Source organism: Fundulus heteroclitus, unplaced genomic scaffold (genome assembly GCF_011125445.2).
Source record: "Fundulus heteroclitus isolate FHET01 unplaced genomic scaffold, MU-UCD_Fhet_4.1 scaffold_71, whole genome shotgun sequence".
Classification (NCBI taxonomy): domain Eukaryota; kingdom Metazoa; phylum Chordata; class Actinopteri; order Cyprinodontiformes; family Fundulidae; genus Fundulus; species Fundulus heteroclitus.
The window spans coordinates 366751-391473 of NW_023397154.1; the positions used below are offsets into that span (position 1 = coordinate 366751).

The following is a 24723-nucleotide window of genomic DNA, read 5'->3' on the forward strand; positions in this document are numbered from 1 at the left end:
TGCACCCCCAGGAACTTGGTGCTGCTGACCACCTCCACAGCTGAGCTGTTGATGAGCAGTGGAGCATGGTGAGGCCGGTTCTTCCTGAAGTCAACGATGATCTCCTTCGTCTTCTCCACGTTCAGGATCAGGCTGTTGTCTCTGCACCAGCCCACCAGCAGCTCCAACTCCTCTCTGTAGTCCTGGTCGTTGTCGTCTCTGATCAGGCCCACCACCGTTGTGTCGTCCGCAAACTTCACGATGTGATTGGTGGTGAACCTGGGGACGCAGTCGTGTGTCATCAGAGTGAACAGCAGGGGGCTCAGGACGCAGCCCTGAGGGGAGCCCGTGCTGAGGGTGATGACATTGGAGGTGTTCTGTCCGACCCGGACAGAACACCTCCAACTGGTCTGTTGGTTAGGAAGTCCAGCAGCCAGTTGCGAAGGGGTGTGCTGAAGCCCAGATGCTCCAGTTTTCCCACCAGATGCTGTGGGATGATGGTGTTGAACGCTGAACTGAAGTCCAGGAACAGCATCCGCACGTGCGTGTTCTTCTCCTCCAGGTGTGCCAGGCTCAGGTGAAGAGCAGAGGAGATGGCGTCCTCAGTGGAGCGGTTCCGTCGGTAGGCAAACTGGAACGGGTCGAGTGTTGGGGGGAGACTGGAGACGATGTGTTCCTTTACCAGCCTTTCAAAGCACTTCATCATGATGGGAGTCAGTGCAACAGGCCGGTAGTCTTAAACGAGGCCGGTAAGTATTAAACTTAACTCTATCACATAGCTTTAGATTCCAGCCCCCAGATCACCACCAACCATCTGCGTTTCTAACAAATTTTCCCCACAGCGACACACCCGCTGAGAAGCTGACCCTGGTGATTGGGAGCTCTATAGTCAAAACTGTGGCACTAGAGACACCAGGGACCATAGTCAAATGCCTGACAGGGGCCAGAACGGGCGACATAGAATCCTACCTGAAACTGCTGGCTAAGGATAAGCATAAGAAACCTCAAGTCACCTGCTTTAACGACTACCGGCCTGTTGCACTGACTCCCGTCATGATGAAGTGCTTTAAAAAGCTGGTGAGAGAACACATCATCTCCAGTCTTCCCCCAACAATCGACCCGTTCCAGTTTGCCTACCGACGGAACCGCTCCACTGAGGACGCCATCTCCTCTGCTCTCCACCTGAGCCTAGCACACCTGGAGGAGAAGAACACGCACGTGCGGATGCTGTTCCTGGACTTCAGCTCAGCGTTTAACACCGTCATCCCACAGCATCTGGTGGGAAGACTAGAACATCTGGGCTTCAGCACAACCCTTCGCAACTGGTTGCTAGACTTCCTCACCAACAGACCTCAGTCAGTCAGAGTCGGTCAGAACACCTCTGATGTCATCACCCTCAGCACGGGCTCCCCTCAGGGCTGCGTCCTGAGCCCCCTGCTGTTCACTCTGATGACACATGACTGTGTCCCCAGGTTCACCACCAATCACATCGTGAAGTTTGCAGATGACACAACGGTGGTGGGCCTGATCAGAGACGACAACGACAAGGACTACAGAGAAGAAGTTGAGCAACTGGTGGGCTGGTGCAGTGACAACAGCCTGATCCTGAACGTGGAGAAGACGAAGGAGATCATTGTCGACTTCAGGAAGACCCGGCCCCACCACGCTCCACTGCTCATCAACAACTCAGCTGTGGAGGTGATCAGCAGCACCAAGTTCCTGGGGGTGCACATCACGGACAACCTCACCTGGTCTGTGAACACCACGTTACTGGTGAAGAAGGCACAGAAATGACTGTACTTCCTGCGGAGGATGAGGAGAGCCCACCTACCTCCGCCCATCCTCAAGACCTTCTACAGAAGCACCATAGAGAGCATTCTGACCAGCTGTCTCTCTGTGTGGTGTGGTGGCTTTCCATGTATCAGTCTTACGTCACAGCTTATCTGTCCCCCACATAACTCCATACCAGGCACCTGCACCGAAGGGTCTGATGAAGTCACCACACTCCTGGCCTTGGATAACAGTTCTCTAGTATCACCACACATATTGTTTTGCATAACAGCGGCTGCACCAGAAGCAGACATGTCCGGAATGACTGGAGGAGTTGTGTACTTACCTTCTTGTTTGAAAAAAGATGATTCACTTACCCCCTGCAGACTTTCACTCTCTTGTTGTTGTTTGTCGAGGCCTGAGAAGCATATGCTGAAATAAAGTTCGGTTAGTTTTATCAAGCCTGCTATTTTGATTTCCTCTTTTTGGCATTTTTCCCGAGCAAACTCGCTAGCACCAGCCGTTTTTACTTGTGCTTGGGCTAGTCTATTTTTTAACATTTGTAAATAGTGAGTACACATCTGGGCTTCTGGCGGAAGCCCCTCTGCATCACCAAAAACCCCGTCTCCCCTCATTTTTTCGCACCACTCATCGAACTGTTTTAGATGATGTTCAGCGACTTTATGTGGAAACTTTGCCATTATGCTCCCTTTTCCTGTCTACAGCAGTGTACTTAAAGAACACCCCTGGAGCTCATTTTCCACTGGATCTTCAGCCATTCCAGCACTCACTCGTTTTGGCCAACCTGCCTGTACAGCGTCCGGAGCCCGGTCCAATGAGAGCTTATTTTTTTATCTCTCAGACACCAAAACTTATTATGTTCCTATATGCCTTGTAGTGTTTTTACACGGCAGTTTCAATGAGCCAGTGTACTCTGGATGAGCAGGTTATAGTCACCTGAACAGGTGCACCCTTACCCTTCACTTCCACTGGCTCAATGTCAATAACGTGTTACACACACACACCCACACACAAACAAACACATACACCCCCTTTCTGGCCAAGCTTCAGTTAACTCTGTACGTATCCCTTTACTTACCTTTTTCATATATAGTTGGACTAGCTGCTTTTAAATTCTTTAAGATAACTTTTGGAGCTATCAAAACCAAAAAATCCAACGGCTGGTTGCTTTTGGACCACTTATGGTGGTCCCTGGACTCCAAATCTAAGCCAACTCTTACGCGCTCTGTAGGTACCCTTTTACTTACCTTTTTCAAATATAGTTGGACTAGCTGGTTTTAAAGTTCTTTCAGAAAACTTTTGGAGCTATCGAAACCAAAAATCCAACACTTACGCGCTCGTTTTTTGAAAAGGCAGCTTTTATATTACCGTGAAAACGAAGAATTTTATGTTCGTCCTCGCGCAAATAAGGGGCTCTAAACCCGCATTTCTAGGCTACATGATCTTTTAGAAGCCACGCGCAATGGCGTGCCTGTCCGTCAGAATGGCTGCTTTTATGGTAAACACAGAGGAAGACGTATCGTCCTCTGTGCCTAACAAGGGGATCTTTTAAACCCAAATTCTCAGAATGGCTGCTTTTATGCCAAACACAAAGGAAGATGTATCCTTCCCTGTGCCTAACAAGGGGACCTTTTAAACCCAAATTCTCAAGGTTCACAGTATTTTCAGAGACCTGGCCAAGGTCTCCCGGACTTTCACCGCTGTAACTGCACGCAAATCACAAGTTTTTACCGACACGTTTGCAAACAATTATCCTCAAACTTTTCTCTGCCTTTAGAAGTGCAAAAAGACACTAGGAGATAAATGGAATCTCCTTACCTTCTTGTGCGGCCGCCTTTTTTGTGTGTTTTTCCTCTGGAATGACGTCCTGGCCGGAAAACGGAAGGTGGTACGCCGCCTTTTGGGTCCGGGTGGAAACACCAATTTGTTACTGACTTCACCGCCTCCCCGTCTGCGGTGAAACACCCTCGGTGGACCCAGCTCTTTTTACCCTTCAGACGACCCCCAATAACTTATTACCTTGAATGTAGGACGCATAAAACAGACAAGTATACTTTTAGTTATATTTTATCTACATAAAGACAGAGAAACAGTTACAGTCACACCAGCGCTGATGGGCTCTTGATCGGCAAGAAGCCCCGATTGCTCTTTACAGAAACATTATAAAGGAGTTTAGGTTAACACCCATAAAAGGCTGTACACATCCAACCTGCGTCATCAGTAGATAAACTGTGTCACCTCCGGGGTGGTATCTGATAGATATGTGCCAATCTTTTTGGGTCGGTCCTATCTAAGTGTGCCATGCAGTTCTGGGATAAACAGCTCGTTCCACTTGACCTCGTTGATATCCTAACAGGCTGCAGTGCCGCCGACTGGAAGAACATGAGGACAGTGGTGAGGACAGCAGAAGGGATCCTCTTCCCTCCATCAAGGACATCTCATCATAGAGCTGCGTGTCCTGAGCCCGTAACATCATCAGGGACCCCTCACACCCCCACCATGGACTGTTCTCCCTGCTGCCTTCTGGAAAGAGGTTCCGCAGCATCCGCTGCAGGTCCTCCAGGTTCTGCAAAAGCTTTTTCCCTGTTGCCATCAGACTGTTGAACTGCTGAGGCCGCAAAATGGACTCTGTACCACACTCGCATATTGCACATGTGCACATATGCCATCAGACTGTTGAACTGCGAAGCCACAAAATGGACTCTGTACCACATTTATATATTGCACGATTTTAAATAATATCACCTAGACACTGTGAAATCGCACACTGTCTATTTCCCCTGCATAGTTTACATTGTTTACATTGTTTACATTTCAATTGTCTACATCAATCGCTGCTGCATCTTTATCCTGAAATTTACTGCAATTTACTGTGATTTTTGAAGCTGTATGCAAACGAAATTTCGTTCTGTACACACTTTGTGCATACAGAATGACAAATAAAGTTGTCTAAGTCTAAGTATTTTGGCACCTTCTTTTTATTATTGAGTACTGAGCCGATGTGACAAGTGAATTTCTCCAATGTGAGATCAATAAATTCAATTCAATTTTATTTATATAGCGCCAAATCATGAAACATGTCATCTCAAGGCACTTTACAAAGTCAAGTTCAATCATATTATACAGATTGGGTCAGATTATGCAGATTGGTCAAAAATGTCCTATATATAAGGAAACCAGTTGATTGCATCAAAGTCCCGACAAGATGCATTCACTCCTGGGGAAGCGTAGAGCCACAGGAAGAGTCGTCTGCATTGTACACGGCTTTGCTGCAATCCCTCATACTGAGCAAGCATGAAGCGACAGTGGGATGAAAAACTCCCCATTAACGAGAAGGAAAACCTCCGGCAGAACCGGGCTCATTATGAACGGTCATCTGCCTCGACCCACTGGGGTTACAGAAGACAGAGCAGAGACACAACAAGAGAGACAAAGAAGCACAGAAGCACACATTGATCCAGTAATCTGTTCTACATTAGATGGTAGTAGCGGGTGAGCCGTCTTCTCTGGATGATGTCACAGTTAACAGAACGCCAGACCAGGTGTACCTACTATGAAGATAAAAGAGAGAGAACAGAAAGTTAAAGCAGAAATGACAACACGTAATGCATAATTGAAGAACAGTAGAACTCTATAGAGTGAGAAAATTAGATCCTGATATCCTCCAGTATCCTAAGCCAATAGCAGTAAAACTATAAAGTAGTGATGTTACGTGATATGCCGAGGCTTCGAGGCGTGTGTAGTAATGGAGGGGCCGTTTCCGTAAAGCGCGTATCGAGGCTTGCTTCATTTAGGGGAGGAGCCGAAAACGATGACGCCCGAAGCCTCGCTGCCCGGCTGTACCACGTGACTGCTTCGGGAAGTGGCTCAGATTTTGCCAGATGACCGGTTCATTCAGAACCAGTCATGGCTGCACGCTGGATCATAAAACAGTTCTGCTAACCAGATGCAGTTTAAAATGCCACTTGGTCTGTTTCCTTTTTATACTGCATTTTTTAACTACATGCACCGTATTTCTGTGCCTCAGCGCTTGCTGCTCCCCCCCCCCTCCTTTCCCTCGGAGCAGGTGCTTTTGTCACCGTTCACTGCGTTTAATGTCCTCACATCGGTAGCAACGTGTGCCAGTTAAAGTCAATAGGAGAGTTACTAGCTGTGTTTAATGCTCTTTCGTTTTTAACAACATAGAATCAGTTTCGGTGGGCGTGCTGCCTCGCGCTTTAATTCAGGTGCGCACATTTAAGGGTAATTTTAAAGAACTTGTAACATCAGGGGCTTCATCTCAGACCTGTCAGTACCCCTGTTCCCTTTATAGGAGCCCTTTACAGTCTTTAGTTATGCATTTTCCCCACTGTTTATCCGTCGCACGCAGCGCACCGGGGGAAAAATTCGCCAACCGCACCGCCACACTGACGAGAGCAATAGAAATTTGTCTGGTCAGCGCTGCGACTGACTGAGAAACCTGTCGCTGTGAAAGGTGATGAGAATGTTAGAAACTTTAACAGTCTAGAAGTGCATTGAGCTGAAAGGAGGGAGACATCAGCAGCTGGATCGTGCGTAAAGACGCAGCGTGAACCTCTGTGTGCTTCAGTGTTGCTGCTGAGGGGAAATTGTTGACCATACCCCCCCACCGCCCCCAAAATTAGCACAATCTCACTCTTAACTTTTGATCAAAGTTGAGAGGTCTGATTATTACACACCATGCCATATCACATGACACTACTATTTTGGGAATAATTACAGACAGAGAATACATTCAAACAATATTTTAGTATGCACATATGTGTATACATAATTTATGTAAACAAATGATTTCGTCCTACACCTTTTGTGAAGTCATTCCCAAGAGCCTTAATAGACAAAATAATCAATGCATCACACATGTTAAGATACAGCTGGCTGTGATTATACACCTGGCCAGTAGGTGGTTTTGTGTGCACATGAAGCTCCAAGAAATGAACCCTTTCTCGAACCAGTTGGCTCAAGTGGTTCAATGCCTCATGAGGCTTCATCTCACCATCACTACTATAAAGGTAGCTCAGAGTAACATGAGCCACTCTAGTTATAAGTTTTGTCAAAAAGGAAAGTTTTAAGATTAGTCTTAAAAGTAGACAGGGTGTCTGCCTCACGGACCAAATTTGGGAGTTGGTTCCACAGGAGAGGAGCCTGATAGCTAAAGGATCTGCCTCCCATTCTACTTTTAGAGACTCTAGGAACCACCAGCAGACCTGCAGTCTGAGAGCGAAGTGCTCTGTTAGGAACATACGGGGTAATCAGAGCTCTGATATATGATGGAGCTTGATTATTAAAGTCATTCAGCTTTTGATGTCATCAAGACATGACTGCAGTCGAAGAAATTGATTGGATTCATCAGGATTTATGGATAAATATTGCTGAGTATCATCAGCATAACAGTGGAAATTAATCCCATGCTGTCTGATAATTTTGCCGATCGGAAGCATATATATAGTAAATAGAATTGGTCCAAGGACTGAACCCTTTGGTACTCCACAGGTGAACCTAGAGTTTGAGGAAGATTTATTATTAACATGAACAAACTGGAATCTGTCCGACAGATTAGATTTAAACCAGCCTAATGCTTTCCCCTTAATCCCTACAGTATGTTCAAGTCTTTGTAGGAGAATATTGTAATCAACTGTATCAAATGCAGCACTGAGATCTAACAGTACAAGTACAGACACAAGTCCATTATCTGAGGCCATGAGAATATCATTAGTGACCTTCACCAGAGCTGTTTCAGTGCTATGATGAGCTCTGAAGCCTGACTGAAACTCCTCAAGTAGGTCATTGCTTTGTAAATGTTCACAAAGTTGATTAGCAACTACTTTCTCAAGAATTTTAGATAAGAAAAGAAGATTAGATATAGGTCTGTAGTTTACTAACTCATCTTGATCAAGAGATGGTTTCTTAAGTAAAGATTTAATAACAGCTACTTTAAAAGCCTGTGGTACATATCCATTTACCAAGGATAGATTAATCATGTCTAAAATAGTGCCACTGATCAAAGGGAATATGTCCTTAAACAACTTGGTTGGGATTGGGTCTAACATACAGGTAGAAGGTTTAGCTGAAGCTAAAATTTTAGATAGCTCAGCAAACTCTACTGCTTCTAAACAGTTCAGACACTGCGCAGGTTCTAAAGATTCCTCCAATGCTGCCTCACTTACTGAGGATGAGGTAATCATGTTTGGGAGGATGCCAATTATTTTATTTTTAATGGCATCAATTTTATTTATGAAGAATCCCATAAAATCGTTACTACTAAGAGCTAAGGGAATGGATGGATCAACAGAGCCTATCTTATCTTATCTTATTTCTGTAAATGAAGCCTCAAATCATCATTGAACAGTAGACACCTTATTACCTCATTATTTGTTATCTGTGAATCACGGAGGACAGCTAGTTCATACAAATTTTTGAATCTTCATCTTTTTATTTTTAATCTCTCTTAAACGCCATAATGAAAAAAACTTTGACCCTTGTTCATTGCCTGTTTGTTTTTGTTTGTTTATGTTTCTTATGTGTACTCTTAGCTGGAGTGGCCAAAAAGAAATTTCACCACAGTAGCATGCGGTGACAGTAAAACTGCAATAACTCTGTTTGTTAACCACAAGAGGAAGACAGAGAAAGTTTAGCCTCACAAACATTGGTCTTGGGATAAACTGGATATTTTACCACTTTGGAAGACACTAGTCAGGTAAGTCAGCTCAGTAATTTCTCTCTTAGAGTAGAAACAGTAAATTATGTCCCTGAGTTGCTCCTGTGAAAAAAAAAAAACACATGAAAAACAAATCTTAATATTGCTTCACCTGAAAAAATTTTTTTAGTCCTTATAGTGGAAATGTTATCATATCTTTCTTCGAATAAATATAACTAATAATTCTTCCACATTAATATAAATTTATTGACAACCAAATTGCTGACTCATTCTATTTTAAACTGACTACTCTAGCTCTAGAGAGCATCCAGAAGGCCATAGAGATGAACATGAAAATGATTTACCCAGGCACGCCTCAATATAATTCCAATTAAACTTTCTGGCACCTTAATCTGGAAAATTATGAAACCAACAACTTAGTCTTTCAAAAAGTTTTTATCAGGAATCCCATAAAATCGTTACTACTAAGAGCTAAAGGAATGGATGGATCAACAGAGCCTATCTTATCTTATTTCTGTAAATGAAGCCTCAAATCATCATTGAACAATAGACACCTTATTACCCCATGATTTGTTATCTGTGAATCACGAAGGACATGTAGTTCATACAAACTTTTGAATCTTCATCTTTTTATGTTTCATCTCTCTTAAACGCTATAATGAAAAAAAACCTGTGACCCTTGTTCATTGCCTGTTTGTTTTTCTTTGTTTATGTTTCTTATGTGTACTCTTAGCTGGAGTGGCCAAAAAGAAATTTCACTACAGTAGCATGAGGTGTAATGCCAACTCAGAGGTGACGGAACTGCATTAATTCAAGACGTGACGGATTGCAATGTGGCCAAAATGGCCACCAACTCCCATCATGCAACACGGCCCAAATAGCTTCTGGCATAACAGCGGTGACATTAAAAAAATCCTTGAATCCTTGAGCAGATAAGGAAAAACTGCAATAACTCTGTTTGTTAACCAAAAGATGAAGACAGAGAAAATTTTGCCTCACAAACATTTGTCTTGTGATAAACTGGATATTTTGTCCCTGAGTTGCTACTGTTAAAAAAAAAAAAAAAAAAAAACACATGGAAAACAAATCTTGATATTGCTTCACCTGAAATATTTTTTTTAGTCCTTATAGTGGAAATGTTATCAAACCTTTCTTCAAATAAAAAATTATAATAATTCTTTCACAATAATGTAAATTTATTGACAAACAAACTGCTGACTCATTCTATTTTAAACTGACTACTGTAGCTCTAGAGAGCATCCAGAAGGCCACAGAGATGAACATCAAAATTATTTACCCGGGCACGCCTCAAAATAATTCCAATAAAGCCAACAATTTAGTCTTTCAAAAAGTTTCAGAACTATGTACCAGAAAAGTGAATGATATTAATTTCACTGTTTGATAAAGAGAAAATAATATTACAGTTAGCTTAATGTGATAAAACATCTTTAAAACTGTAGAAAAAACAGAGTGATGATTTAATCTGCTTAGTTCAAGATAAATGCTCAGTGGTGACATCATCATAATCATTGTCCAATCCCTGATCACTGTGGATGGATGGAGCCATCACCATGGAAACGGGCAGGTCGCTTCCTGCTGATGGAGAAGGTAAAATAATTATAAATAACAATTGATTAATTTAAATTTAATTGTCAGTCAAGCATTGATTGATTATCAAGACAGAAGGAAATGAGTCAAAGTTACCTTTGGCTCTGTGTCGATACAAAGACACCATGAGGAGAGAGGAGATGAAGTACGGACAGAAGACCACTAGGTGGCAGACCAGCCTGACCTGGAGGGAGGCTGAGGCAGAAGGTGGAGCTTCACTGGTGGGTGGAGCTGAGGTTGGAGGTTTTACTGTAAAATGAATCCTTCCTGTTTAGATGATTGAGTAAAATAAGTGAGTTTTGAAATGACAGATATTTGTCATTTTGTCTTTGCATGCGTTTTGTGTTAGTAGTACTTTGTGTTTGCACCTCTCTGACATGTAAAAATGTGTTTAAGTTCCATTTTAGCTGCTGACCTGAGACAGAGATCCTGCTGGATGGAGACTCTCCATGAGCGCTGATGCTACACCTGTAGAGGCCTTCATCAGAGCTGGTCACATGGTGGAGGGTCATGTGACCTGCAGGCTCAGTCCTGATGAGGGAGCCATCTTTATAGAAAGCAGCTGGGAGGTTGGAGGGAGCGGTCTTTGTGAGACAGCTCAGAGTGACGTCATCTCCCTCCATCACAGGGAGGACAGGACTCTGCAGGATCACTGATCCACCTCAACACAGAGACAAACTACAGCATTTCATCCATTTCCACACAGCTTCATCAACACTAACTCCACAGTCTGATCTTACCAGTGACAGTGAGCTGGATGCTGCTGCTGGCTGCTCCCTCTCTCCACTCACACCAGTAAACTCCACTGTCATGTTCTCTGATGCTGCTGATGCTACAGGTAGAACCAGATGGTTTCCCCCATCCATCTCCACACTGAATCCTGGTCTCTCTGGTTATGTTCCTCCTCACAGTCCATCCAGCAGAGCTGTTGTCCTCCTCACAGCTCAGAGACACAGATTCTCCTTTAAAGAACTGAGATCTGCTGGGACTCACAGTTAGAGCAGCTGGGAGGAAGAAAGCAGGTTAAATAGTTTCTAATTCCTGCAGGAGCGTCTCTGTGGAGTCAGTCAGACTGAAACAGTGACAGAAGCAGTTTCTAACCTTGGTTTGTTGAGCAGCTCAGCAGAGAGATGAGAGCTGCAGAGAAATGACTCTCAGGTTAGTTGGAGCTTTAATCAGCGCTCTGCTGTGGGAAGCAGCAGTGATGGTCTCTCAACATTTCCACACCAACACACATCCAGCAGATGGGACTCACCCAGCAGCCTGTGGACAGATGTTCCCTCCATTCTGCAGCTGGATCAAATGAGACCAGCAGCAGGTTGACAGACAGTAAAAAGCTCCTCTTCCTCTTTGTGGACCACTACATGTCAGAGGCTCTGAGAGCTTTGCTCTGCAGCTCAGACCAGGAAACTCTCACATACAGGAACAGAGGTGAGAAACCCACAAACTCAGCATCACATAGACACTAAACATCGTCTGGGTTTGTTTCTATCGAAGGAGAAATCTTCAGTTTACTTCAAGCCAGAAGTCGTCTGATAAACCAGGAGCTGCTGGAAGAGGAACAAAGTTCAATGCAGTAAAAGTAATTCTTTTTTCAGGTTTTCTGGCTGCTTTGAGTTTTGTCTTGTCCTGTTAGCTTCTCAGTTTAGGTTTGGTTTCTGATTTATTTCTTGTTTTGAGCCTCAGCACTGATGTCTGGGGCCTGTTTCAATAAGGAGGTTCAACCAACTCTGAGTTAAAACTTGAACTCTAAGTTGACTTAGCCTGAGATGGGAAACTCTGAGTTTTGGGTTTCAGAACAGCTGAAATTAGTTAGTTCAATCAACTCTGAGTTGCCTGACTCTGAGTTAAGAGCGTGCACCACTACTATAAAAAGCCATTATCAATGGAGCACAGATATTACGAGCCATGTAGAAGGTCTTGAGGAAGGTCTTGAGGATGGGCGGCCATGGCAACAGCGTCAGACAAAGAAAGGTGTGCATATTTCTCACCAGCAGAACTGGTTAATTACTTTTATACAGTGTTGGGTGTAATGAATTAAATTACTAAGTCATCTAAATACTGCAGTTAAATTAAAGACTATAAAACAATAGTGGATTTAATATCAAATTTTAAAAGGTATATTTTTAATTTAACTTACTCCCTCTAGTTACACACTTTGGTCAATTTAAGATTAATTCATGCAATTGAATATTGTTTATTTGAAAGCATTAGAAGTGCAGTTTCTTGTCTCTCCTTGTATTGTTTAAGTGGTTGAGGTTAATTTAGGATTTAGAAAGTAATTAATAAGTAAGTAAAACAAATTGGTAAGTAGACCAATACTTTCTAGAGACAGTAATTATTACATTAATCTAATTAGACTTGTTGAAGATAAAATTTGTAGTTAGTAATTAAGAACTATTTTAGAGTAACTTACCCAACTGTTATAATATCAGAGGTGAAACTAGAAGAACAGTATTTTATGAAACCTTGTTTAATTTTCATGGATATGTGCAATCCTGCAGGCATGAAAAGAACATGGCAGCAGCTGAAAATGAAATATAAAAACATACTTCAAGCAGGTAAGCCTTGAGCATATCATAGGAGTAGAGTAGCTACCTGGCTTTACAAACATTTGACATATTAAATGACTCAATGGCATTCAGTGTAGCATTTTTGACATAGGTCTAAATGTTCATTCTCATTTGACTTCTACTCAGCCAACAGAAAGAAGGCAGAGGCTCGTAAAACAGGGGGAGGACCTGCACCACCACTCCTGACAAATGCAGAAGAGATGGCCCTGAGGCTAAATGCTGGAAGGCCAATGGCTGAGGGAATTCCTGGAGGGACTTCATCAGAGCCAGTCACTCCAGAAGATTTAAGTGCCTTCATAAAATGTAAGAGGTCTACCTACAGTGTTATTTTTTTCATATAGACTAAATGTGATATTTCCATTTATATTACTTTGGGTTGGGTTTTTTGTTGGTCCCAACAGATTTGGATGGTAATATCTGCCTCTTGGAGCCTCCTGTCCCAAAAGTACCCCATACAGTTGTCAGTAGCCTACTCCATACACCATCAATTATGACAAATATTATTATAAAGTGTACTCTATGAAATGCTCATCTTCACAGGATGATGGGGATGAAGAAACCGTTTCTGCTGCCACAGACAGGCCTACAGAGGTAATTTTAATATTATATGTCTACACATCAAACAATCTACACATTCACATTTATATGTGGAGTAGCCTATAGAATCCAAGTTTATATCTATAAATGGTCATTCTTATCTCTACCCCCCAGAGTGTGGAAGAACAGCAGGAGGAAGGTCCATCAACTTCTGGTGCACAGATGGACACAGTTCAGTGATTTACAGTAAATGCCACAGTTTCATTCTGAATTTTAGACTACATTCATGATGTAACTCTAATCTAATGTATTTTCAGTTGCCAGTTAAGGAGTTATATAGACTTCTTCTTATTAAAAAGATAGAAAAAAAACCCAGCAAAAAACTTAGAGGTACATACTTGGACCGCCAGATCCAAAACGCAGATCTGGAAATTGACATTCTGAAACTAAAGCTAGAGGTGAGTGTATGGTCACAGGTGAATTCTAGGAAATAATGAAACTATTTTAAAATCATTTATTTTTTTTATTTATTTTTTTTTTTTTAGCAAATGAAGAACACCATATAAATTGCTTTAATAGGATAGGGATATGACAAAAAATCCACTCTGGGCCTCAAAATCCTTTCCTGACGTAAATGTAACTCTCTACGAAGTAATACAGCCTCTTCGTCAACAGGATCATCCATAAAAGGACATGCCATTTCATTCCCTTTGATGCGCTCTGCGTGACTGAAATGTGCGCAATGAATATGTCCCCAAAGGATCAATGAGGTGTTTAAACACCACTTCCTTTTTAAAAAAGGGGAGGAGACCAAAATAAACTCTGGGTTTTCTGAAGAAAACCTGCTCCTGACCAGGTTAGGTTCACAGAGTAAATTGCCATGGTAACTGACTCTGAGTATAAGTTACCTCTCTTTCAGAAATGGGCTTGACTTACTCTGCTTTCTCAGGTTTAACTTACCTCCCCTTCTGAAACAGAAAACCCAGTTTCCCTCATTTCAGGGTTAACATACTCAGAGTTTTCACTTAACCTCCTTTCTGAAACAGACCCCAGATAACTGAGATAGTAAACAGACTAAATATGAATCTAAAACAAGACAGAACTACTGCAGAAATAAACCCAGAGGCAGGAGAGAACTAGCCTACCCAAACAATAAACCCAAACCAAAACAGAACATTACAAATCCTACACCTCTTTGTGTGCCAACCCCATGTTGTAACACCCCCTTGCCTTTTCTTTTGTTTCTTAACCCCCATGTTGTGAACACCTGACTCCTCTTGCCCTGTCTTTGATGTCTGATAATAAAGGCAAAGAGACAGAGATAACTAGCGCATATGGACCCGAGACTGTGATGGAACAAGCCTCACGTTTCTGGCCCTTCTGCCCTCTTTCTGAAGGAAGAGTGTAAACTTGTGTTTGTATTGGTTTTCTTTCCAGGATAAAAGGGTTATTAAACTTAACTCTATCACATAGCTTTAGATTCCAGCCCCCAGATCACCACCAACCATCTGCGTTTCTAACAAATTTTCCCCACAGCGACACACCCGCTGAGAAGCTGACCCTGGTGATTGGGAGCTCTATAGTCAAAACTGTGGCACTAGAGACACCAGGGACCATAGTCAAATGCCTGCCAGGGGCCAGAACAGGCGACATAGAATCCTACCTGAAACTGCTGGCTAAGGATAAGCATAAGAAACCTCAAGTCACCTGCTTTAACGACTACCGGCCTGTTGCACTAACTCCCGTCATGATGAACTGCTTTAAAAAGCTGGTGAGAGAACACATCATCTCCAGTCTTCCCCCAACACTCGACCCGTTCCAGTTTGCCTACCGACGGAACCGCTCCACTGAGGATGCCATCTCCTCTGCTCTTCACCTGAGCCTAGCACACCTGGAGGAGAAGAACACGCACGTGTGGATGCTGTTCCTGGACTTCAGCTCAGCGTTTAACACCATCATCCCACAGCACCTGGTGGGAAAACTAGAACATCTGGGCTTCAGCACACCCCTTCGCAACTGGCTGCTAGACTTCCTCACCAACAGACCTCAGTCAGTCACAGTCGGTCAGAACACCTCTGATGTCATCACCCTCAGCACGGGCTCCCCTCAGGGCTGCGTCCTGAGCCCCCTGCTGTTCACTCTGATGACACACGACTGTGTCCCCAGGTTCACCACCAATCACATCGTGAAGTTTGCAGATGACACAACGGTGGTGGGCCTGATCAGATACGACAATGACTACAGAGAAGAAGTTGAGCAACTGGTGGGCTGGTGCAGTGACAACAGCCTGATCCTGAACGTGGAGAAGACGAAGGAGATCATCGTCGACTTCAGGAAGAACCGGCCCCACCACGCTCCACTGCTCATCAACAACTCAGCTGTGGAGGTGGTCAGCAGCACCAAGTTCCTGGGGGTGCACATCACGGACAACCTCACCTGGTCTGTGAACACCACGTTACTGGTGAAGAAGGCACAGAAATGACTGTACTTCCTGCGGAGGATGAGGAGAGCCCACCTACCTCCGCCCATCCTCAAGACCTTCTACAGAAGCACCATAGAGAGCATTCTGACCAACTGTCTGTCTGTGTGGTGTGGAGGCTTTCCATGTATCGGTCTTACGTCACAGCTTATCTGTCCCCCACATAACTCCATACCAGGCACATGCACCGAAGGGTCTGATGAAGTCACCACACTCCTGGCCTTGGATAACAGTTCTCTAGTATCACCACACAGATTGTTTTGCATAACAGCGGCTGCACCAGAAGCAGACATGTCCGGAATGACTGGAGGAGTTGTTTACTTATCTTCTTGTTTGAAAAAAGATGATTCACTTACCCCCTGCAGACTTTCACTCTCTTGTTGTTGTTTGTCGAGGCCTGAGAAGCATATGCTGAAATAAAGTTTGGTTAGTTTTATCAAGCCTGCCATTTTGATTTCCTCTTTTTGGCATTTTTCCCGAGCAAACTCGCTAGCACCAGCCGTTTTTACTTGTGCTTGGGCTAGTCTATTTTTTAACATTTGTAAATAGTGAGTACACATCTGGGCTTCTGGCGGAGGCCCCTCTGCATCACCAAAAACCCTGTCTCCCCTCATTTTTTCACACCACTCATCGAACTGTTTCAGATGATGTTCAGCGTCTTTGTGACGCTTTGAGAGCTTATTTTTTATCTCTCAGACACCAAAACTTATTATGTTGCTATATGCCTTATTATAGTGTTTTTACACGACAGTTTCAATGAGCCAGTGTACTCTGGATGAGCAGGTTATACGTCACCTGAACAGGTGCACCCTTCACTCTTCACTTCCACTGGCTCAATGTAAATAACATGTTACACACACACACACACACACACACACACACACACACACACACACACACACACACACACACACACACACACACACACACACACACACACACACACACACACACACTTTCTGGCCAAGCTTCAGTTAACTCTGTACGTACCCCTTTACTTACCTTTTTCAAAATAGTTGGACTAGCTGCTTTTAAAGTTCTTTAAGAGCACTTTTGGAGCTATCAAAACCAAAAAATCCAACGGCTGGTTGCTTTTGGACCACTTATGGTGGTCCCTGGACTCTAAACCTAAGCCAACTCTTACGCACTCTGTAGGTACCCTTTTACTTACCTTTTTCAAATATAGTTGGACTAGCTGCTTAAAGAACTTTTTTTTAAAGTTCTTTAAGAGAAGTTTTGGAGCTATCGAAACCAAAAATCCTTACGCGCTCGTTTTTCGAAAAGGCAGCTTTTATATTCCCGTGAAAACGAAGAATTTTATGTTCGTCCTCGCGCAAATAAGGGTCTCTAAACCCGCATTTCTAGGCTACATGATCTTTTAGAAGCCACACGTAACGACGTGCCTGTCAGTCAGAATGGCTGCTTTTATGCTAAACACAGAGGAAGACGTATCCTCCTCTGTGCTTAACAAGGGGACCTTTTAAACCCAAATTCTCAGAATGGCTGCTTTTATGCCAAACAAAGAGGAAGATGTATCCTGCCTTGTGTCTAACAAGGGGACCTTTTAAACCCAAATTCTCAAGGTTCACAGTATTTTCAGAGACCTGGCCAAGGTCTCCCGGACTTTCACCGCTGTAACCGCATGCAAATCACAAGTTTTTACCTACACGTTTGCAAACAATTATTCTCAAACTTTTCTCTGCCTTTAGAAGTGCAAAAAGTCGGCCCTTCCAGGAAGAAAAAGACACTAGGAGATAAATGGAATATCCTTACCTTCTTGTGCGGCTGCCTTTTTTGTGTGTTTTTCCTCTGGAATGACGTCCTGGCCGGAAAACAGAAGGTGGTACGCCGCCTTTTGGGTCCGGGCGGAAACACCAATTTGTTACTGACTTCACCGCCTCCCCGTCTGCGGTGAAACACCCTCGGTGGACCCAGCTCTTTTTACCCTTCAGACGACCCCCACTAACTTATTACCTTGAATGTAGGACGCATAAAACAGACAAGTATACTTTTAGTTATATTTTATCTACGTAAAGACAGAGAAACAGTTACAGTCACACCAGCGCTGATGGGCTCTTGATCGACAAGAAGCCCCGATTGCTCTTTACAGAAACATTATAAAGGAGTTTAGGTTAACACCCATAAAAGGCTGTACACATCCAACCTGCGTCATCAGTAGATAAACTCTGTCACCTCCGGGGTGGTATCTGATATATATGTGCCAGTCTTTTTGGGTCGGTCCTATCTAAGTGTGCCATGCAGTTCTGGGATAAACAGCTCGTTCCACTTGACCTCGTTGATATCCTAACAGGCTGCAGTGCCGCCGACTGGAAGAACATGAGGAGAGTGGTGAGGACAGCAGAAGGGATCATCCGGGCTCCTCTTCCCTCCATCAAGGATATCTCATCACAGCGCTGCGTTTCCCGAGCCCGTAACATCATCAGGGACCCCTCACAACCCCACCATGGACTGTTCTCCCTGCTGCCTTCTGGGAAGAGGTTCCGCAGTATCCGCTGCAGATCCTCCAGGTTCTGCAAAAGCTTTTTCCCTGTTGCCATCAGACTGTTGAACTGCTGAGGCCGCAAAATGGACTCTGAACTGCTGAGACCACAAATGGACTGTACCACATTCGTATATTGCACGGTTTTAAATAATGTCACCTAGACACTGTGAAATCGCACACTGTCTATTTCCCCTGCATAGTTTACATTGTTTACATTTCAATTGTCTACATCAATCGCTGCTGCATCTTTATCCTGAAATTTACTGCAATTTACTGTGATTTTTGAAGCTGTATGCAAATGAAATTTCGTTCTGTACGCACTTTGTGCATACAGAATGACAAATAAAGTTGTCTAAGTCTAAGTGTTTTGGCACCTTCTTTTTATTATTGAGTACTGAGCCAATGTGACAAGTGAATTTCTCCAATGTGAGATCAATAAATTCAATTCAATTCAATTTTATTTATATAGCGCCAAATCGTGAAACATGTCATCTCAAGGCACTTTACAAAATCAAGTTCAATCATATTATACAGATTGGGTCAGATTATACAGATTGGTCAAAAATGTCCTATATAAGGAAACCAGTTGATTGCATCAAAGTCCCGACAAGCAGCATTCACTCCTGGGGAACCGTAGAGCCACAGGGAGAGTCATCTGCATTGTACACGGCTTTGCTGCAATCCCTCATACTGAGCAAGCATGAAGCGACAGTGGGAAGAAAAACTCCCCATTAACAGGAAGGAAAACCTCCGGCAGAACCGGGCTCAGTATGAACGGTCATCTGCCTCGACCGACTGGGGTTACAGAAGACAGAGCAGAGACACAACAAGAGAGACAAACAAGCACAGAAGCACACATTGATCCAGTAATCTGTTCTACATTAGATGGTAATAGCGGGTGAGCCGTCTTCTCTGGATGATGTCACATTTAACAGAACGCCAGACCAGGTGTACTTACTATGAAGATAAAAGAGAGAGAACAGAAAGTTAAAGCAGAAATGACGACACGTAAAGCATAATTGAAGAACAGTAGAACTCTATAGAGTGAGAAAATTAGATCCTGATATCCTCCAGTAGCCTAAGCCTATAGCAGTAAAACTATAAAGTAGTGATGTTACGTGATGTGCCGAGGCTTCGAGGCGTGTGTCGAGTAATGGAGGGGGCGTTTCAGTAAAGCGCGTATCGAAGCTTGCTTCATTTAGGGGAGGAGCCGAAAACGATGACGCCCGAAGCCTCGCTGCCCGTCTGTACCACGTGACTGCTTCGGGAAGTGGCTCAGATATTGCCAGATGACCGGTTCATTCAGAACCAGTCATGGCTACACGCTGGATCATAAAACAGTTCTGCTAACCAGATGCAGTTTAAAATGCCACTTGGTCTGTTTATAAGTTTCGTTTTTATACTGCATTTTTTAACTACATGCACCGTATTTCTGTGCCTCAGCGCTTGCTCCTCTCCCCTCCCCCTCCTTTCCCTCGGAGCAGGTGCTTTTATCACCGTTCACCATTAAAAACGTGAATCAGTGCGTTTGATGTCCTCACATCGGTAGCAACGTGTGCCAGTTAAAGTCAATAGGAGAGTTACTAGCTGTGTTTCATGCTCTTTCGTTTTTAACAACATAGAATCAGTGGCGCTTTGGTGTCTTAACTTTTGATCAAAGTTGAGAGGTCTGATTATTACACACCATGCCATATCACATGAAACTACTGTTTTGGGAATAATTACACACAGAGAATACATTCAAACAATATTTTATTATACACATATGTGTATACATAATTTATGTAAACAAATGATTTCGTCCTACACCTTTTGTGAAGTCATTCCCAAGAGCCATAATAGACAAAAAATCAATGCATCACACATGTTAAGATACAGCTGGCTGTGATTATACACCTGGCCAGTAGGTGGTTTTGTGTGCACATGAAGCTCCAAGAAATGAACCCTTTCTTGAACCAGTTGGCTCATGTGGTTCAATGCCTCATGAGGCTTCATCTCACCATCACTACTATAAAGGTAGCTCAGAGTAACATGAGCCACTCTAGTTGTAAGTTTTGTCAAAAAGGAAAGTTTTAAGATTAGTCCTAAAAGTAGACGGGGTGTCTGCCTCACAGACCAAAACTGGGAGTTGGTTCCACAGGAGAGGAGCCTGATAGCTAAAGGATCTGCCTCCCATTCTACTTTTAGAGACTCTAGGAACCACCAGCAGACGACCTGCAGTCTGAGAGTGAAGTGCTCTGTTAGGAATATACGGGGTAATCAGAGCTCTGATATATGATGGAGCTTGATTATTAAGGGCTTTATACGTTAGAAGAAGAATTTTAAATTCTATTCTTGATTTAACAGGAAGCCAATGAAGGGAAGCTAAAATTGGAGAAATATGATCCCGCTTGTTGATTTTTATCAGAACTCTTGCTGCAGCATTTTGGATCAGCTGAAGGCTTTGAACTGCATTTTGTGGACTTCCTGATAGTAAAGAATTACAATAGTCCAGCCTTGAAGTAACAAATGCATGGACCAGTTTTTCAGCATCACTCCTTGTCAGAATGTTTCTAATTTTGGCGATATTCCGGAGGTGAAAAAAGGAAACTCTGGAAACCTGTTTAATATGGGATTTAAATGACATGTCTTGGTCAAAAATAACACCAAGATTTTTAACTTTATTACCAGAGGCCAAGTTAATGCCACCCAGATTAAGTGATTGGTTAAGAAGTTTATTTTTTGAGGACTCTGGTCCAAAGATTACAACTTCGGTCTTGTCAGAATTTAGATGCAGGAAATTTAAAGGCATCCAGCTTTTGATGTAATCAAGACATGACTGCAGTCGAAAAAATTGATTGGATTCATCAGGATTTATGGATAAATATAGCTGAGTATCATCAGCATAACAGTGGAAATTAATCCCATGCTGTCTGATAATTTTGCCGATCGGAAGCATATATATAGTAAAGAGAATTGGTCCAAGGACTGAACCCTGTGGTACTCCACAGGTGACCCTAGAGTTTGAGGAAGATTTATTATTAACATGAACAAACTGGAATCTGTCCGACAGATAAGATTTAAACCAGCCTAATGCTTTCCCCTTAATCCCTACAGTATGTTCAAGTCTTTGTAGGAGAATATTGTGATCAACTGTATCAAATGCAGCACTGAGATCTAACAGTACAAGTACAGACACAAGTCCATTATCTGAGGCCATGAGAATATCATTAGTGACCTTCACCAGAGCTGTTTCAGTGCTATGATGAGCTCTGAAGCCTGACTGAAACTCCTCAAGTAGGTCATTGCTTTGTAAATGTTCACAAAGTTGATTAGCAACTACTTTCTCAAGAATTTTAGATAAGAAAAGAAGATTAGATATAGGTCTGTAGTTTACTAACTCATCTTGATCAAGAGAAGGTTTCTTAAGTAAAGGTTTAATAACAGCTACTTTAAAAACCTGTGGTACATATCCATTTACTATGGATAGATTAATCATGTCTAAAATAGTGCCACTGATCAAAGGGAATATGTCCTTAAACAACTTGGTTGGGATTGGGTCTAACATACAGGTAGAAGGTTTAGCTGAAGCTAAAATTTTAGATAGCTCAGCAAACTCTACTGCTTCTAAACAGTTCAGACACTGCGCAGGTTCTAAAGATTCCTCCAATGCTGCCTCACTTACTGAGGATGAGGTAATCATGTTTGGGAGGATGCCAATTATTTTATTTTTAATGGCATCAATTTTATTTATGAAGAATCCCATAAAATCGTTACTACTAAGAGCTAAGGGAATGGATGGATCAACAGAGCCTATCTTATCTTATCTTATTTCTGTAAATGAAGCCTCAAATCATCATTGAACAATAGACACCTTATTACCTCATTATTTGTTATCTGTGAATCACGGAGGACAGCTAGTTCATACAAATTTTTGAATCTTCATCTTTTTATTTTTAATCTCTCTTAAACGCCATAATGAAAAAAACTTTGACCCTTGTTCATTGCCTGTTTGTTTTTGTTTGTTTATGTTTCTTATGTGTACTCTTAGCTGGAGTGGCCAAAAAGAAATTTCACCACAGTAGCATGCGGTGACAGTAAAACTGCAATAACTCTGTTTGTTAACCACAAGAGGAAGACAGAGAAAGTTTAGCCTCACAAACATTGGTCTTGGGATAAACTGGATATTTTACCACTTTGGAAGACACTAGTCAGGTAAGTCAGCTCAGTAATTTCTCTCTTAGAGTAGAAACAGTAAATTATGTCCCTGAGTTGCTCCTGTGAAAAAAAAAAAACACATGGAAAACAAATCTTAATATTGCTTCACCTGAAAAAAATTTTTTAGTCCTTATAGTGGAAATGTTATCATATCTTTCTTCGAATAAATATAACTAATAATTCTTCCACATTAATATAAATTTATTGACAACCAAATTGCTGACTCATTCTATTTTAAACTGACTACTCTAGCTCTAGAGAGCATCCAGAAGGCCATAGAGATGAACATGAAAATGATTTACCCAGGCACGCCTCAATATAATTCCAATTAAACTTTCTGGCACCTTAATCTGGAAAATTATGAAACCAACAACTTAGTCTTTCAAAAAGTTTCAGGACTATGTACCAGAAAAGTGAATGATATTAATTTCACTGTTTGATAAAGAGAAAATAATATTACATTTAGATGGACTAAAAAAAAAAAAAATCAAGGATGACCTTTAAAACTGTAAAAAAAAAACAAAACAAAAAAAACAACAACAAAAAAACAGTGATGATATAATCTGCTCAGTTCAAAATAAATGCTCAGTGGTGACATCATCATAATCATTGTCCAATCCCTGATCACTGTGGATGGGTGGAGCCATCACCATGAAAACGGGCAGGTCGCTTCCTGCTGATGGAGATGGTGAAAAAATAAAATAAAATAATTGATTAATTTAAATTTAATTGTCAGTAAAGCATTGATTGATTATCCAGACAGAAAATGATTCAGAGTTACCTTTGGCTCTGTGTCGATACAAAGACACCATGAGGAGGGAGGAGATGAAGTACGGACAGAAGACCACTAGGTGGCAGACCAGTCTGACCTGGAGGGAGGCTGAGGCAGGAGGTGAAGAAGTGGGCGGAGCTAAGGTTGAAGGTTGTGCTATGGTTGAATTTTTTTATATGGAGAGATTCTGATCAGTTTACTGTTGGAGTAAAAAATATAAAGTGGCCAAGAGGTAAAAATGCACTGCAACTACAAAAATGTGCTGCAAACACAAAAGTACTCAAAAAAAGAGGCTGACTCACAAATTACATTGCAATGGCAAAATGCAGCAACAGAGAAACGCTGCAATCACAAAAATTTAACAAGCTACAAATACAAATGATGCTGACACACAAACACAAAACACATGCAAAGGCAAAACTCTGCAAGTAGCAGAAACTACTGCAAGTTAAGAAAAGCTGCTTTCTACTCCATAGGGGAAGTAGACAATGGTCTGCTGTCTACAGACCTGAGACTGCAGACATTGACACATCAGAAATGCACGTTACTATAAATTTGTCTCAAGCAGGCTAATACTAAAGTTGTTTATGTGCTATCATTCTATAATATTGTGAAAGATTGTTTAAAAATACACAAAGGAAAATGTACCTTTTATTTCTTCTATCCAAGTCTCCTTTGGGCTGCCAGTTCTCATGTCAAACAACTTGGTTGGTGGTCGACTCCCCCTAGTGGTCTGGAGAACTTCTCCTATGCAGATGTAGTTTGCAGCTTTTCTTATAGCTTGCAGTTCTTTTTACTGCTTGCAAAATTTTGTCTTGCATATGTTTTGTGTTTTTGTGTCTTGGCCTCTGTTTTGTGTTTGGAGTACTCTTTGTGTTTGCAACACATTTATGTATCTGCAGTGTGTTTGCACCTCTTGGCCACGAAAAAATGTGTTGATCTTCCAATTTTAGCCACTGACCTGAGACAGAGATCCTGCTGGATGGAGACTCTCCATGACCGCTGATGTTACACCTGTAGAGGCCTTCATCAGAGTTGGTCACATGGTGGAGGGTCATGTGACCTGCAGGCTCAGTCCTGATGAGGGAGCCATCTTTATAGAAAGCAGCTGGGAGGTTGGAGGGAGCGGTCTTTGTGTGACAGCTCAGAGTGACGTCATCTCCCTCCATCACAGGGAGGACAGGACTCTGCAGGATCACTGATCCACCTCAACACAGAGACAAACTACAGCATTTCATCCATTTCCACACAGCTTCATCAACACTAACTCCACAGTCTGATCTTACCAGTGACAGTGAGCTGGATGCCGCTGCTGGCTGCTCCCTCTCTCCACTCACACCAGTAAACTCCACTGTCCTCTATAAAGAGGCTGCTGATGTTACAAGAATATCCAGCTGGTTCTCCCCATCCATCTCCACACTCAGACTGACGTTTGGTTGTGTTCCTCCTCACAGTCCATCCAGCGGAGCTGTTGTCCTCCTCACAGCTCAGAGACACAGAGTCTCCTTCAAAGAACTGAGATCTGCTGGGACTCACAGTCAGAGCAGCTGTGGTGCATCTCAGCAGAGAGATCAGAGCTGCAGAGAAATGACTCTCAGGTCAGGTGGA

At 42.6% G+C, this 24723-nt stretch overlaps 1 long non-coding RNA gene across 2 annotated transcripts; it reads right to left on the reverse strand.

Moving 5' to 3' along the window:
- Positions 1-9943: 9943 nt before the first annotated feature.
- Positions 9944-24157, reverse strand: LOC118561765. 2 transcript variants are annotated; one of them, XR_004930239.1, is made up of 3 exons: positions 24077-24157; positions 10151-10303; positions 9944-10042 (listed from the first exon to the last, which is right to left on the reverse strand). It is a non-coding gene; the product is annotated as an uncharacterized LOC118561765 (long non-coding RNA). The 2 variants fall into 2 exon arrangements; XR_004930238.1 differs by lacking the exons at positions 9944-10042; positions 10151-10303 and adding exons at positions 22861-23019; positions 23125-23271 and having other exon boundaries at positions 24077-24144.
- Between the last annotated feature and the right edge of the window lie 566 nt (positions 24158-24723).